General features: G+C 30.8%; 2 pseudogenes; both read right to left on the bottom strand.

Moving 5' to 3' along the window:
• Positions 1-271: 271 nt before the first annotated feature.
• LOC149519403 (guanine nucleotide exchange factor SPIKE 1 pseudogene) lies at positions 272-1,871 on the bottom strand (annotated as a pseudogene).
• On the bottom strand, positions 1,772-6,179 carry LOC111289081 (guanine nucleotide exchange factor SPIKE 1-like; annotated as a pseudogene).
• Positions 6,180-17,206: the final 11,027 nt, after the last annotated feature.

Here is a 17,206-nt window from a genome sequence, read left to right as displayed (position 1 = left end):
AGCAAAAACAAAAGGTAACAACCAAAAATGCCTCCGTCAACTGCATTTCTAGGACCAAAACATTACAACTGCGCAAGTTTTAGCACAACTATATGGCAGTGTGCTCCATAGCAAACTTATGAGATGGCATAACGCAGTTGGTACTCATCATTTCTAGAGGTCCTTTTTAAATTCTCTAGAATACTACATTACATGGCATGGTATAATCTTTTTAGCAAATGACCTGACCTGCTTCTCATCTGACCAGCAAAAGCTATAAGTATCATGTCACTTGGGACCAAGAAATGCCTTGCCCAATTGCTTAGGCAGGAGGGAGGGCTTGAATAAGTAAAATCTACCATAGCGCACAAGCAAATTGGTTATTACATACATAAACAATCATCATGTGAGCACAGATATACAAAAGAATATATGTCACAATCTATATGAACAACTTGCACCAGAAAGAAATAATGGAGCACGTAATGCTTACAACATTATCAGAGCTCTGAGAGAATTGCAGGGATGTAATGAGATAGCGCTGCCGTGAGAGACTGAAATCCATTCACTAGTTGTGTGTGGAAATCCTGGTCTTCTTCTCCGATCAATCTGAAGTGTACTCGAATTGCACGCTTGCAAACAGCCATAAATTCAAGAAGTGCAGCAATAAGTTGCTGCAGTTCCTGAGAACGCAACCTTGTGGCAGGTTCACCTGACAAGAAGGCTGTGCAAATGGTCAGAACGCCACTATTCACCTGCATATGTGCAATGGTTTTTTAGTATGGATTTCTGATTCCACTACCATATAATTACTTTAAAGTAAAAACAGTAATGAACAAGAAATTGAAAGACATACAAAATTTGATGAGCTCACTTGAACAGCAACACTGCCTTGAAGAATTCTCTGCAGACTCTGGAGACATAGCATTTGATCTCCTTCAGAACTACAAGGTTCTTCAAGCTCATTTCGTAAGGCAGCTGTTCGAGTTTCAATCATTCCAATTGCATTCTCAACTGGAGAAAATTCAAGTGATTCGGATTTTATCACCAATAGTCTATTGACCCGTGCAGGGAATGAGCCCTCAGTCTGAAGAACAGTCCTCCTCTTCCATTGGTCTTCCAATCCACCTTGGGTCTTGCCATTTTTTGTGAATGGAGTATCAAACAAGAAGCGGTCAAAGACACGTGCACAAACAGATCAGGTGGAAAGAGAAAAGATTCTCTCCCTTCTGCTTCCCAAATCTTCATCTTCCATGACTGGATCAACAGCCGTTATTTGCAGGCAACAGACTCCAGGCTGCAACTCCTCTGCCTTCACTTGTCTGCAATAAGGAATAATGTGCAAAGTATGATTACCAAGCGAGAAATGGACAACATTAGATAGTCATGTTGCTCAGGAATCATATGAAGGTTGCATGCAAACAAGTGTCTGGAACTTTCTTACCTGCATTACAACACCAGCAACAGCCACAGCACACTCTGCAGCTTCAGCCCAAGACTGCATTTCTTGATGTGCATCACACAAATGCAGCAACCACATTATGTGAAGATCTGGGACAGGGGCAAATGCAATTACAAGCTTGTAAATGCTTTCTGCCGCAGCATATCTATCCATAGACATTACAGAAGCCTGTGAACAAAAAAGCAGTCATTGTTGAGATGTTAGTACAACATTAATTCATCCAGATCACAAGCAGAAAAAGAAACAGAACCAGTTCAAAGTTCCTACTGTGAAACTCAACAGTTTAAGCCACGAACAAACATAATCTTAACTGATCTTAAATTAAATTAGTTTAATCATTTAAAGGGATTGTTTGCTTTAGGTCAGCTAAAACCCATCTATGCAAGAGTTCACATTTAAACAAGCAAATCCTCAACTGCTGCAGTCCCATCCCTGCCAAAAGTGGCAGGAAAAATCTTGGCCCTTGTCGCTTAGAGAGCTAAGTTGGTATCTGTTACCCACCTTAAGGTGGGGCATGGTCCTGTCATGATGCTTAACTGCATAATTTTAAGAATTCCTTTCCTATTTGTCTGAAGGACATAGCAGTTATTAGACAGCAGAACTGTACTTTTTAAGGGACATTTCTAATATAACACAGGTTGTATGCAGACCACGCAGGAACTGCAGGCACGTATAAGATGTGAACCACAATGAGTCTCCACTGTACCTCAAACAAATTTTCTTCATAAAATTAGTCTCACAACGTTCCCCAGTAGAATCTGACAAATCTTTAGACTTACCAACAGTGCATGCTCCAGACTAGCATCAAGGGCCAGAAGAAGACTGCCGGAGAGAGATTTCACTTCTGACCAGGACCATCGGTTCTCTTCAAAATTTTCTGGAGTAACCAATAGAGCATTCTCATGAAGTCCACAGTCCTTCAAAAGACCAGAGCACTTGACTTCATCTGCCATTTCATCCAAAGATTTTTGAAGTCGCCATGCTTCACCACTTTCTTCAAGTGTCCCATCAGACTTCATTTGAGTCACTTGCATGTCAGACATTAGCTCGGACAAGGTGATAGTCAGCATGACCCTCAACCTTGCAGTCTGCATGAAGTAGAATGAACTCTGCAAGAATGAAAGAAACAATTGATGTCAGATTGAACAACAAGGAGCAGCCCAACAGACATCAGTCCTATGAATGCCAAAGAGCCTACCTTTATGAGTATCTGAAGCCCAATAACAGCTCTTTTCCTAATATTATCATTTTGAAAGACTGCAAGCCGAAGAAGATGAAGGGCAACTTGTTTTAAGAAACGATCATTCTCCCTGGCCATTAGTGTTGCCCCATGAAGATCAAATGCATGGTTGAAGACAGGTAAGAAAGCTTTCCAGAAAGCAGTGGCTGATTTCAGGAAAAGAAGTTCATAATTATAGACGATAAAAAATCGAGTTTTCATAATCGGTAGCAATGCTATGATGCTGCCATTGCAGAAAATTTCTCAGATATTTCCAAAACCTGAAGACTAACAGCAGCACTCAAGTTTTCTTCCCAAAGCTCCTGAAACAAACATAAAACTGAGTTACCTAAACCAAGTCCAGAACAACACCAAATAGATAATGAGAATATTATTTTCATTTTTTGAGAAGAAAATGACTTTCTGTTACAACTGTACCAGTTTTTGTCGCAAAACTGGATGCAAAGATTCTCTAAGTGCTTGGGCTGAAGCTCCAATCCTAGAAGATTGTGCCTGAGCCAGAGCTTCTCTCAAGGAACATGGTTGACTTGGGGAGCTCAGCTGAGAATTCACCCTCTGCCACAAGTAACCATTGTCAGGTGTTCCCTGAGGCTGCATTAGAGCAATCAAACAATATATAAAAATAATTTAGCATCAGTATCTATAAATTCAAGAACTTCCATTAGCAAACATACTGACTTCTAATTTATGAGCAACATATGAAAAGGACAATAATATAACTCACTCTAACTTCTTGTCTTGATGCCTCAGATAAATAATTATCAATTGCAGGAGAAAGCTTATCAGAGTATTTTGGCAAAGCAGGTCCATCACCCACAATATCACGAGAACTGCTGCCCATAAGCATGCCATCAACCGGCCTTCTGTGCTGTAAGTACATCATGCAAAATTAGCATAACAGGAAGGATAACAAGTGAAAAAGCCTCTTCAGAAACCCATTTCCATATTACATGAGAAAAAAATCATAATCCAGCATGAAAAAAGTTCATCATGCTCAGAAGTATTGACCAGCATAGAAGAGAAAGTGTAGGATAAGGCTAGACAAATAAATTTGAAACATGCTATATGTGCTTCAGCACAATGTTTCCTTCTCTATTAGCATATCTTCCTCAGTATCCAAATAAGACTTTTTTTTCTAATAAATTTCCACGTTTAAGGAATCAAGAATTTGTTGATAAAAAGCTGACATACTACCTTCTCCTTCATCCATCTGTCCCCCCCCCCCACCAAAAAAAAAAAAAAAAACTCCACCGTTTGTTGTGTTCTCATTTTTACCAGAGGTCATTCGCAGATAAGGGCAAATTTTTTTTTTACCTTCAACATGTATAGTAGAAATAAATTCGAAATCTCAAAATTACAAGGATATGCATGCATATACATGCATCTGCTAATGCCCATTCTAGTATATAACCTTCAAAATCTAACTGCAAATCATTTTCAGTTTAGTTGTATTTTTTTTTTTTAAATCAAATTAACATACCCAGGATATTAGTTAGTAGTTAATAAAGTGGGAAAAAATATGTACGTCCTTTACCCCAAAATTTTTTTGCACACAATTAAAATATCCAACTATTCTTAAAGTTATTTATTTTATAATTTTTATTAGTACAAAATTGCCAAAAGTTTGTTAGATAAGCATAGTCATGGAACACAACAAAGATTTATTTATCTATTACACACACATACAATCCGGCATCATTGAGGTTTTCCGACTGATGTAATGAACCCCCTTGAAAAATGATGCCATTAATCCAATTTATACAGCCAGATGTTTTAAGCCACTCGAATGTTTCCCCCATTTTTTATGCCCAAACATAACCAAGTTCAATGGCTAAGACACCAACAACCAAGGCTGAAATTGAAAAAAAAAAAGGATAATCATTGATTACGGTTAGGAAGCATAGGTAAGAAGCTAAGCGCAAAAAAATAAAACCTTAACGCCAACATGACTTTACCTAAACAAATAAATTAACGTAACCAACAAAAAATTTTGCACAATGGAAAGGAAATTGAATGCTTAGCTGTATAGCAACCTCAAAAAGAACCAGGCATTCATCCATGAGTTTGAAAAATAATCTAGTTCGAGCAATGCTTTGCTGCCAAGCCTTGACAACTGATGCATCATCCAGATTTCGCACGATTTGCAAGAAAACAATCAAGACTTCACGCTTTTCATCAGCATTTAAGTTGTAAAACACAGTCATTTCATCTAGAATCTGCAGAGAGGATAAATTCACTAGCAAGAAATTTATGTAACAGTAAATTATAAGCATAGTGTGAATTGTAATTACCACTGGACAGCCCTACCTGCTGGAATAATCACAATCTTACCTTATCCAGGTCAACTTTAACACAATGCCATGCCAAATTTTAGATTCCAAAATCCCATCATGTGTCCTATATCTAATTGATAAGATTAGACCGAATGTTTATGCCACACTCCTATAGTGTTTGGTGCCTAAGCTAAAATTGGAACAACATACATGCCCTCAGTTTTAGGCGTGAACTTTTTGGTTAGATCTGCAATTTCAAATAATAGTACAGTACTCCATTCGTACAAAATTGCATGGGAAAAAAGATGCTAAAATTCCTTAGGCAAATCACAGTACCGCATGTAGGTTTTTCCTAGATGATACAAATGGCCATACATGCTTCACCTTCTCACATGAACATATAAGTAAATGACACCAAACAGCCATGTAATCTTGTCACTCATCATTAATTTGTCAAAACTTCAAATCATTTGGGTTTTAGACTATTGTAATACCATTTAGGCAATTTCACAAAGATGCAAATTCAGCAAGGTCATACCACTGCCTAATCCTTATAATCTATGCCATCATGAGAGTCAAGTTCATAGCAGGTGAACATAATTTTTTAGTTAGGAATGTAGAGCTTAAACTGTTTTAAGTGGTTTTATCCCACATAGGTGAAGTTTAGAGTTTCTTCTGGCCTTATTCAGGTTGGAACTTCCCCATGTATTGCCAATTGGGTTTTCTTTGGATGCTTAACAAACTGAAAAGATAAATCATCATGCATCGGACTATAAGATATCAAAAATACAAGTTACCTAGCCAATGAGTGGAAAATATAGTTGAGCAATGTATAGCTTATCTTCAGGCTTTTGATATCGAACATCAAACTCATGCTTACATAAAAGAACTACCAAAATTCTAGCTGCCTAATCACAACAATAAGCATTTGTTAATTACAAAGCAATAAAGTCGACTACATATCTTAAGCATTGAATGAATCTGAATTTAACATAATAAAAGAAAGTTCAACATCAAGTGATATACACAAAATACATATGAGCATGAATTCTTGAACCAGTTCACAATATTTCATCCAAACTTACCTTTGCACGCTGGGATAAATCATCATGATCCCAAGTAAGGAAAAGCTCTTGAATCAATACAGATGAAAGATAGTTCCTACAGCAAAATATTCACTTAGTCAAAAGAGTCAAAATATTCACCTGCAACACATAAAACACATCTTGCTATTTCATCTTCTCTTCCTTCTAATTAATGGTAATTGTGGAAAAACACTTAGTTACAATTAGTTATAATCTTGTAATTTGTATATTTATATTTGTATCCTAAGAATTAAGGACAGAAAATTAGGATAAATAATCATTCAATTATAGGATCAGTTTTAAGAAAATTTAGTTTCTTAATTTATCCTCTAGTTAGTTATATATAAACCTAAGGTGCTTGTATAATTCTTAAGATAAGCTTTTCACTATACATTCAATTTTACCCTTAGTTTTTCACATAGTTTTATTTTTTAGTTTTTTCACATGGTATTAAAGCTTTACACTCTTCTTAGGTGGCAAAATTTTCAGCTTCCATTGCTGACTTCTATTTTAGGCCTTCATTGCCGAACCCTATTATAGCCTTCATAGCCATTTTATTTTTTCCTTCTTTAGCCTTCATTGCTAAGACTCATTTCTAGTTATATCTTAATTGTTAAGACTTGTTTCAATCCAAAGAAAGATAACAAAATCTATTCGCTACCACTCAATTTGAGGAAATGCCAACTGATAAAACCATTGGAGTACTACAGATGTCTCGAGAAGAAGGAGAGTTGGATGGAGAAGAGATTGAGAAACTAAGAAGCCTATTGAAAACCCTTAAAAAGCATACTGACCTTGAGTAAGGTCTCTAGTTTAGGTAAAGTCTCTGACTCTCATAGATTAAATGTCTCGGTTAAGCTCATTATGAGTTTTTAGGTCATTGACTCAAGAGCTATAGATCATATGACATATTCCTCACAGAAGTTTAGTGCATATACCTTGTGTCATAGTAATAAGAAAATTATTGTTACAGATGGTTCACTTATTATAGTGACAAGATTAGAAGATGTTCAAATTAATCATTCGTTTGTTTTTAAAAATGTTTTTTATGTTCCTCGATTGTCTACTAATATGATATTTATACAAAAAATTACTAGAGACATGAACTGCAAAGTGACTTTATCCCTCTTATCGTGAATTTTAAGACCAAAGTTCAGGAAGAGGATTGAACTTGCTAAAGAAAAAAATGGACTATACTATCTTGAGACATCAAATAACACAAGTAATATCAAGAATAATTTACCTTTGTCATTTCTTTTTGAAAAATCTTTGAACAAAAGGCAAAATCTAGCTTTATCATTTTTATCTTAGACATATTTTTTTTAGAACTTTGAAAAACATGTTTTCTTCTTTGTTCAAAGGATTAAATGTTGAAAATTTTCATTGTGATGTTTGTAAACTTGCAAAACATAGACATGTGTCTTTTCCAATTAGTAACAAAAGAAGTTCTACTCCTTTTATTTGATTCATAGTGACATGTGATCCCATTACAATTTTTAATATTTTTGGTGCAAAATGGTTTATTTTTTTCATAAATGATTGTACCAAAATTTCTTGGATATTTTTACTTAAATCCAAATCATATGTGAATAGTATATTTTTAAGCTTCCAAAACATGAACCAAAATCAATTTGAAGTGAAAATCAAGAGATTTAGATCTGATAATGCAAAAGACTATTTCAACTAGAGTCTATCTATCTATTTCCAAAAGGAAAGGATTATTCATAAGTCATTTTATGTTAATACTCCAAGCAAAATAGAGTGATAAAGAGAAAAAATAGTCATTTACTATCCACAACCTGAGCCTTATTTTTTTAAGCAAACGTACCTAAATCTTACTAGGCGAAAGCTGTTATCATTGTCACACACAAAAATAGGTTATTTTTAAGGGTTTTAGGATTTAAAACTCTTATAGAACTACTCTCACAATTTTGTCTCAATTTTTATACCATAAGCAACCTCACACTTGGGATATTTAGTTGTATATCATTTGTTCATGGTCACAGTCATAATAGGAGAAAGTTGAATCTATTAAAATTAAGGCTTTAGAGAACAACTTGGGATTAGCCTTTCATTATATAGAGAATACTAAAGAAAAAGAATTAATTACAAGTTACAAATTATACATTAATGCTCTCAATTAATCCCTCATAAGCTGTTTCCCAATGAATATTCCCATAATATTCCAACTCACACACAGACATACATAAACACTCCTCTCAAGTTGGAGCTTATATATCAATCATGCTCAGCTTATTACATATATAATCAACTCAAACTCCTAGAAGTGATTTCATAAGAATATCGGCTAGTTGTTCTCTCATGCACACATGCCTTAATAATAATGTTCCACTCTACAACTTTTTCCTAATGAAATGATAATCAACTTCTATATGCTGGGTTCTTTCATAAAATATTGGATTGAAAGGAATATGAATTGTCGTTTGATTATCACACCATAACTTTGTAAAGGTCCGAAATAAAAGCTCAATTTCATCTAAGAATTAAACCATCCATAATACCTCTGTTATAGCTAAAGTCATGGCTCTATACTCTACTTCTACACTAGACCTAACAACTACTTGCTGCTTTTTAATCTTTCAAGACACCAAATTACTCCTAAGAAAGATAGCATAACCAGATGTGAATTTCTTATCTATGGAAAAGCCTGCCCAATCCACATCTACATAGGCTCGAACACCCCTATCACTAGTAGAATTGTAGAGTATCCTTTTTTTAAGATTTCTCAACAAATATTGAATGATGCGTATCGTTGCTCTCTAGTGAGTATCTTTGGAAGCTGCCATGAATTGACTAACCACACTTATTGGACACGATATATTAGGTCTTGTCATGGTCAGGTAAATTAGTTTTTCAATTAGTCTCTTGTAAGGTGTGGGATCATCAAGTAAAGTGTCATTTTCTAAAGAAAGCTTAATACTTGGATCCATCGTCACTTAGCTTGACATGAAACAAGCTTGCATCTTTCAAAATATCTAGCACATACTTTCTCTGAGATACAAAAATTCTCTTTTTACACCTTGCCATTTTAATACCCAAAAAATATTTCAATTGACCAAGATTTTTGGTTTCAAAATGGGATTTAAATCTGTCAATCCTTGCACTATCACTACTAATGATGATGATATCATTTACATACACTCCTAACAATATAAGACTAAAACTTTGTTACATATAAAATACTAAATGATCTTTCCCACTTTGTTGCATGCTATACTAAAGAAGAGTTACGTTAAATTTGTCGAATCATGCATGTAGAAATTACTTTAGGCTATAAAGAAACCTACACAAATGGCACACCTTCTCTAACTCCACTTGAGCAACAAACCCCAGTGGTTGCTTCATATATACCTCCTCAGACAAGTCACCATGTAGGAAAGTATTTCTTCACATCCAACTGATGTAATGCCCATTTATGTGTAGCAGCAAAACTAAGAAATAGGCGAATAGATGTCATCTTTACCATTAGTGAAAAGGTATCAAAATAATCTACTTTATATGTCTGCACCTATCCCTTCACTACTAACCTTGCCTTCAATCTAGCCAATCAACCATCAGATTCAATTTTATGGTGTAAACCTACTTACACCCAATAGCTTATTTTCCTTCTAACAGGGAAACCAAGTCCAATGTATGGTTGGCCTCTAGGGCCATCATGCTATCCTCCATAACCTTATGCCATCCTAAATCTACAAAAGCATCACGAAGAGTATGCAGCATAGTAATAGCATCAATTATGGCAATACAACTCAGAAGTTGAGCAAAAAGTCCTTTGTACGAGGGCACGTATAAAATAAAATTTTTACAAGTTCGCATACCTTTTTGTAGAGCAATCAGTACATCCTCAAAATATTTTTTAGCAAGTAAAAAAGATGCTACTAGTACTGCATAGTCAAGTTTTCTTTCAAGTTTGACAAAAATAGGAAAGATGAATGAGCATTGATTAATACTAACTCAATCTTGCCTTGATCATCTGGTCCTCTACCTCTAATAAGAAAATATTGAATCTAAAATCCAAGAAAAGAAATTTTTGTTTAACTATAGTTTTTAACTTGCTAACAAAGGGATTCAAGCAATCACCATGGTCACAAAATGCTTTGAAGAATGTTTCAATGAATGCATAAAAATTTTACCTTAAATTTTCATACTACTATTGCAATTAACATAAGTTTAAAGGCTATTGGGATAAATGAACTTTGGATCCTAGTTTTTCTTTTGCAAGATTATGGTGGAGCATATATATAAATACATTTATTGCTAGTTAACTATATTTTTGCATTTGGCTTGAAGTGGTCTATCTGTGGTTATAACAAATCATTTAGATGTCTAATAGATGTTGTGTTGTATGTGATATTATTATATTTAGAAAAAAGAATGAATACAAAATTTTTTTCTTGCCATTTTAACATGTATTGTTTTTATTTTCTTAACACCATACCACTTAAGTCAATTCTTTAGGCAAGACTTGTAGATTCTATTGTTTCTTTAATCTTTATCCAGCTTGTGCATTCATAATTGGTTAAACTAAGACTTTGCTTTACATTTTCACTATTACTACATTTTTTTCCTTTTTGATGAAGAAAAAATAAAGATAAGAAATTTATAAATGTCTCATAATAAAATATCAATATTTTTTAATAAAAAAAGTTGTTAGTGTAAAACTTTGTGATATATTTTTCCTAATGTGTTCCAACCAATACATGTTCTTGTGATATAGTAAATAAGGATTTTTGCTCTATCTGGAAACTTTTATGAAAATATTTTTACAATGTAATTCTAAAATTATCTTGTGATCTCATAACAGTTTATCTTATAAGCATGTTGCGATGTATTCACCTTTCTTTCTTTTGGTAAAAAAAAAAATTCTTTCATTTATTAAAAAAGAATTGACCATATTTTTTTTTATCTTTTTGAAATAGTTGTTAGGGCTAATAGTGCTGACAATTAGGACAAAATGATCTCATTCAGCCTACACATGTTAAATTGAAGTAAACTATATATCAATTTAGGTATTAGAGATAGATATGAGATATGTAAAAGTTTAAAAGAAGAAAAAATAATAATAATAGTCTACTTTTTAGTCTGTATTAAAACAAGCAAAAACTAAAGGTTCTTTAACTTTTGATATATATGACATATTTATGTATAGGATAGTTATACATTTATGAGGTCTCGTTTCTTATATATATTTTCATTTTATTTTAGTTTCATGTACTACTTTAGTGCCATTTCATATTTGAACCTAATACTAATACTACTATTGTAAAATAACTTTCTTTTTTTACTATAGTCTGAGAATATATAGGAATAGCTTCAACAATCATCATATACATTAGTGTTGGTGGGATTATATATATTTTCATTATATACATTATATATTTTTTCATTTTATTTCAGTTTCGTGTACTACTTTGGGGCCATTTCATATTTGAACCTAATACTATTACTATTATTGTAAAATAACTTTTTTTTTTACTATACTCTGGAAATATATAGGAATAGCTTCAACAATCATCATATACATTAGTGTTGGTGGAATTAAAGGATTTTTTGTTTCTTTTTTTCATACAAGTTGGTCATAATACTAAGGTTGCATTTGAATACTATTACAATTTCAACAATTTTTATGTAAATTTATGCCAATTGTTAGAAAAATAATGTAAATACATCTTGTGAATACTTAATTGTCTTATAAACTTGTGAACTTTTTGCAGCCTCTTTGTGAATAGTTAGTGTTGAGCAACCATTAATCTTCAAACATGAACAAAATGACTTTAAGGTGTGCTATAAATGCCACTTTCTTTAAAGTTTATTTTGCCCTAACTAGTTATAGTATGCAAAAGAGGTGAATCAAAATAATTCCAAGATACAATGAAACCATGTTACTTTATAGTTTGCATTAGTATAACAAATCACTAAACACTCCTTAGTAGGAATGGAAATATGCTCTTTTTGGAAGGTTTTCTATGGCAAACAATGCAAAAGCAATTAGTCTTTAAATGAAAAAAAAATGCGAGAAAGAAAAAAATAATTCATAATTAAATTGTATATCCCAATGAACTCATCTTAAACTATTTATAAATATTGAATTCTAAGGTTGCGACTCTTTGATTTAATTGTTTCAATCAACAAACACTTCTTTTGATCAAAGCACACCTTTTTTTAATAATTATTAAGGAAATTATTCATATGAATGATTATATGAAAAATTATGCTTTAATCCATAAGAAACTTTTCATTCTTTTTGAAAAATTACAACTTTTGTACTGATCATTTGGATAACTAGTATGGGTATTTGAATACATCTTTGTATTTTTGCTTCTAAAATGCAAATGGAAAGTCAGCATTTGAATGACTATATTAGGGCATTCAAATTCCCACCAAGCTAGATTATTCTTTTCTTTAAAAAAAAAAGGTAGTACTCGAGTACCCTTTTAAGGGCATTCAAATGCCCTTACTATAACTTCAAATGTAGTTCTTTCTATCTTCCAAGTTTGTTCCAAAACCTTAGTTTCTTATTTCATTAATTAACGTATTTCTTCAATCAATCTTTCATATTTTAAAAATTATTTTTAACACAATTGTACGGATGAGATCTAAATGCATGTACAACACAACTAAATTTTTATCGATTACTCACTGAATTGTTTTGGTCCAATTGACTACTCTTTCTTTTACTTTTTTGTTTGTTTTTCTTTTTTTACCTTTGAAGTTAAGTTGTAAAAACAAAAATATCCACATAACTTAAATTTTATTATATAAAATATAATTTCAATTATTTATTAACAAAACTATTATTTGAAACGAAAATAACTGATCAATTTATTCTCAGATTATCTACATTTAGTAAAAAAAAAGTTTGAAAAATAAAAAGAATTCATGCTAATAATCACCCCATTTACATGAGTCTTATCATTTCTTTGCTTTGACCATTAACTTACAAATCTTGATTATGAGTGATTATGCATATCAATGATCGTACTGCAAGGGAAAAGAGGAACATTAATATTGACAATTAGCACTACTTGATCATCTTTAATATAATTTTAATTTCAAATTAACCTTTATAACATTTCAATTAGAGAAAGTTGACATACATGCATTTAATCTTAAAGTGTCTAAATTATATGATCACTATTATTAAAATTAATAAAAAAAATACCAAATGTTAAAATTTCACTTACTCTAACTCATTCCACAAACATATATATCATATTGATATGAAATTTTAAGCAACAAATAAAAGCTTAAATAATAATTTTTAAGTGTATAAGTAAACAAGTTTTTCAGAAAAAAATAGTAATTAATTTAATTATGAGCTATATTTAATTTGATACGATAGTTTTACTTAGCTCCATATATATCCAAGTACTACATATATATTTTTAAGAATTTTTAGAATATATATAGATATATATGTCTTTCATTTTAAATTTTGTGGTTTATGACATTTTTTGTTTACTTGAAATTGGGTAATACTCAACTAATTTTCTTATGGAGATGCTACAAATTGTAAATTAACATAAAAGTTTAAATGACAAGAGATAGTTAAATGCAATGATCAAATTGGAGAATTATAAATTAATTTCTTCAAATTATGGCCAATCTTATATAACATTAAAGTCCAAAATGTTAACATCAGACTAAATTGCACTTTGTTTTTTTCTTGTATTAATTAATTATTATATATTGATCATAAATTATCTAACATGTATGTCATATTAAATCATACCAAATATCTTTACTTTTGTTATCTAACTTTTTCTTTCATTATTTGTTTAAGCCATAACACAACCATGCCCATCAATCATCATTTTTTTAAAGAAAATGGGTTAGCTTATAGAAGTTAACATTGTAACACCAGTGTTAGATTACCGAATTAAACTCTTGATCTAATTATTTGAAATTTAGATGTTTTTGAACGTCCATTTATGTTGGATAAAAGCCTAAATACAATATAATACAATGCAATACTTATATATATATCATGTCCCAACTCAACCTTTATTGGATTTTTTCTTTTTTTTTCACCGAACTTCAAAAAAACCTAAAATTATAAGAAAATCATATTTCGGACTTTCGATCAAGTCTCAATATATTTCAACTTTCAAGGTAGCTTTGCCTTTTTAATGTAACACCAAAACCTTAAGACTTTTAGCTATATATCTTTGCTTTTATTCCTACTTCATATATATTTTCTACAATTATATATTGGTTTTTATTCCTTCGATACATCCCAAGATATTTGTTAAATAATTTGATTTTATTTATAACATGTAGTTATGTTTGTATTCACATTATTGTTATAAATAAAATGGTATTCCCTTTATTCATGTTTTGTATGCTTCAGTAATCAATTCTGATACTCAAAGTTATCCACCCCCTTTTTTTCCTTTCTGTTTGGCATTTTATATATATATATCATACATATACTTTTAAGTATGCTAATGAAACGTATTTTTCCTCATATTTAGTATATAATAATGATAGATAATGAATCAACTTATACTAGCATAAAATTAAAAAGTTTCACATATTTTTAACTATTGATTTTAATAGATATAATAACTGTGATTAAACTATTTTTTTTAATCTAAAGATGACAATGTGATAAACGGATGAAGCATTCCTCATTATGTCATCATTTCTTTAATTACAATATCTTATTTTCATACCAATACCTTATTTTGAATAAGAATTTATATCTATCCTTTGAAAAATTCAATACTCATAGTTCTTTAAAAAAATTAAAAATAAATACTAAAATATTCAATTTGAAAAGAAAAACACTTATGATTTGCCCATTTTACTAGCACCAATAATCTCAATAACTCGTCCTACAAAGTGAAATATAAATAGTTAACAAAGACTAAAATGAAGTAAAAGAGAAAAAGAAATATAGATCGAAGATTTGAATTTGAAACAACAATTCAATCTCAACAATAGCAAATATCATAAAGAAATTGCTTTTGTAATCAAAAGCCATACATATTAAGTCCAATATAAGATATGATCTTTTAATGACACATTTTTACTTCACTATGATTCATCAACTTGAAAAGAAGATATAAACTATAGTTAACCTATTCTCAAGAAAAAATATTTAAATTAATATCAATTTTTCAATCAATAATTAAAAAAAAAAAAGAAGAGGGAAAGACAATGATAACATAGAGATATTAAGAGATGAGGTGGAACAAATGTTTAGAGTCTAGATGAAGAAAAAAGAGAAAAAAACAACTAAAAAGAGAAAAAGATGCAAGAAACCTAAAGTAAAAAATAATCGGAGAAAAAAGTTTGATTAAAATAAATGATTAAAAAATACAAAATGTTTTAGTTTTATATTAATATAAATTAATCTTTTTTTATTTTTAATGATACTAGGGGTTGTACCTATGTTATACTACGAGACTATTATCATTAAAGGCATAAATAAAAATTAATATAATTATGATATAATATATTAATATATGTACCCTAAACCTTAAAACATGTAATAATGCATTAAGTGTTCTCTTTCAAAAGCATATCATAGATGAGATACTATAAAAGCTTTATTGACATATAATTCCTATAATGTTAGATAGGTCATTTTTCTTCCAACAAAGACATAAGTCCAATTATGTGATGGACTTAAGAGAACCAGTGATATTTTTTATTTACCTATTTATTTTAATTTTAAAATAGTAAAAAATCCAATGATATTTGTTTGGTGCCTAAGATTGACATCTCTCACCTACCTATTTGAAGTTGTTTTCCTTTTCAATGATGCATTGAGCTAACCAAAAGATTTAGTAAGTGCATTAATTTCACCAACCAAAATATTCTAATTTATAGATAATCTTAAAAGCTACATGTTAAAAGTTAAAAAGACATATGCATTACAAGCTTAGAAAAATTAATAGAAACAAAAAAAAAAGAGCAAATATCATCATGCATTTTCATTATCCCTAGAAATCAAACAAACATACTATTTTGCAATTGCCTAATGGATTAAGAGAAGTTAATAATTACTTTAAATGTTCCTTAGCTTTTATATCAAAATTTAAACATCAAAATCAAGTAAATGGTTATGCGGATCTGGATTACGTAAAATCAAACATACGTAAAAGCTCATGCAATTGAATAAACATGAACTACATTGCTAAACTTGGTTGAAATTATAAACATTTTGAAAATCAGATGGAAAAAGACATTAATAAGAATTAATTATCTTACGTTTTCCAATGTAAACAACATAAGGGATAAGAAACTTCTTAGCATAACGAATAGGAGCATATCTTGAGAGAAGTAATTGATATGAAAAACAATACCATAGAATCTGATCAAAACACCAACATCATAACTTATAGCACGTGTGTTAAAAATCTATGTTGCTTTACCCATTTACACATTGAGAAATTTATTATGTGCTAGGAGAAATTAATTAAAAAAATAAAATAATTTTTTATCTCTGTGCATGAAATTCATAAAACCCTCATAATGATTGTTGTGATGAAAATCACAAAATTTTAGAACATTATTATATTGGTGCAATTATAAGGTTAGTAGACAGGAGACAACCCATTTTCACTTATGAATCTATAAAAAAAAAAAAAAAAAAAACCTTGTAAACCCCAAAACAGATAAAGCATCTTATATCCCATATTATGACATGCATTCATCAAAAACGGTTAATTAAAGCATGCCCCAAAAACTTTCTTTTCCTTTTTTTTTAACATGATAATCTTGAATGTCTATGATAATCAAGGTTAAAATGAATAAAGGTTTGAAAAATGAATTATATGGACAGGTGAAGAAATGAGCTTAGCCAAATGTGCAATATTATATGCAATGTTGGAAGCGCCTTTTATAAAACTATAATAGACGGCATAGATTAACATTTCTCATATTAATTTTATGAAAAATGCTATTCTTGTTCTCCAATTTTATGTCTTATATTAGTCAAATTACATGATATTGTAATAATTAGAGATTTAAATTAATAAATCACACGTCTTCACTTATATAATATATATTATTGTCACATCAAGTGAGAAAAATAGCAAAAACTAAAATGAAGAGATAAACATAATTAGTTCTTTAGTTCAATAACTAGGTTTTGTAAGCTAGATTAATACCCAATGAATATTTTAGGCATGAGAGC

The sequence above is a fragment of the Durio zibethinus genome, chromosome 4 (assembly GCF_047325235.1).
Source record: "Durio zibethinus cultivar Kanyao isolate XHJ-2024 chromosome 4, ASM4732523v1, whole genome shotgun sequence".
NCBI lineage: Eukaryota > Viridiplantae > Streptophyta > Magnoliopsida > Malvales > Malvaceae > Durio > Durio zibethinus.
The sequence above is the reverse complement of the archived record's forward strand: the minus strand, read 5'-3'. Positions and strand labels throughout refer to the sequence as shown.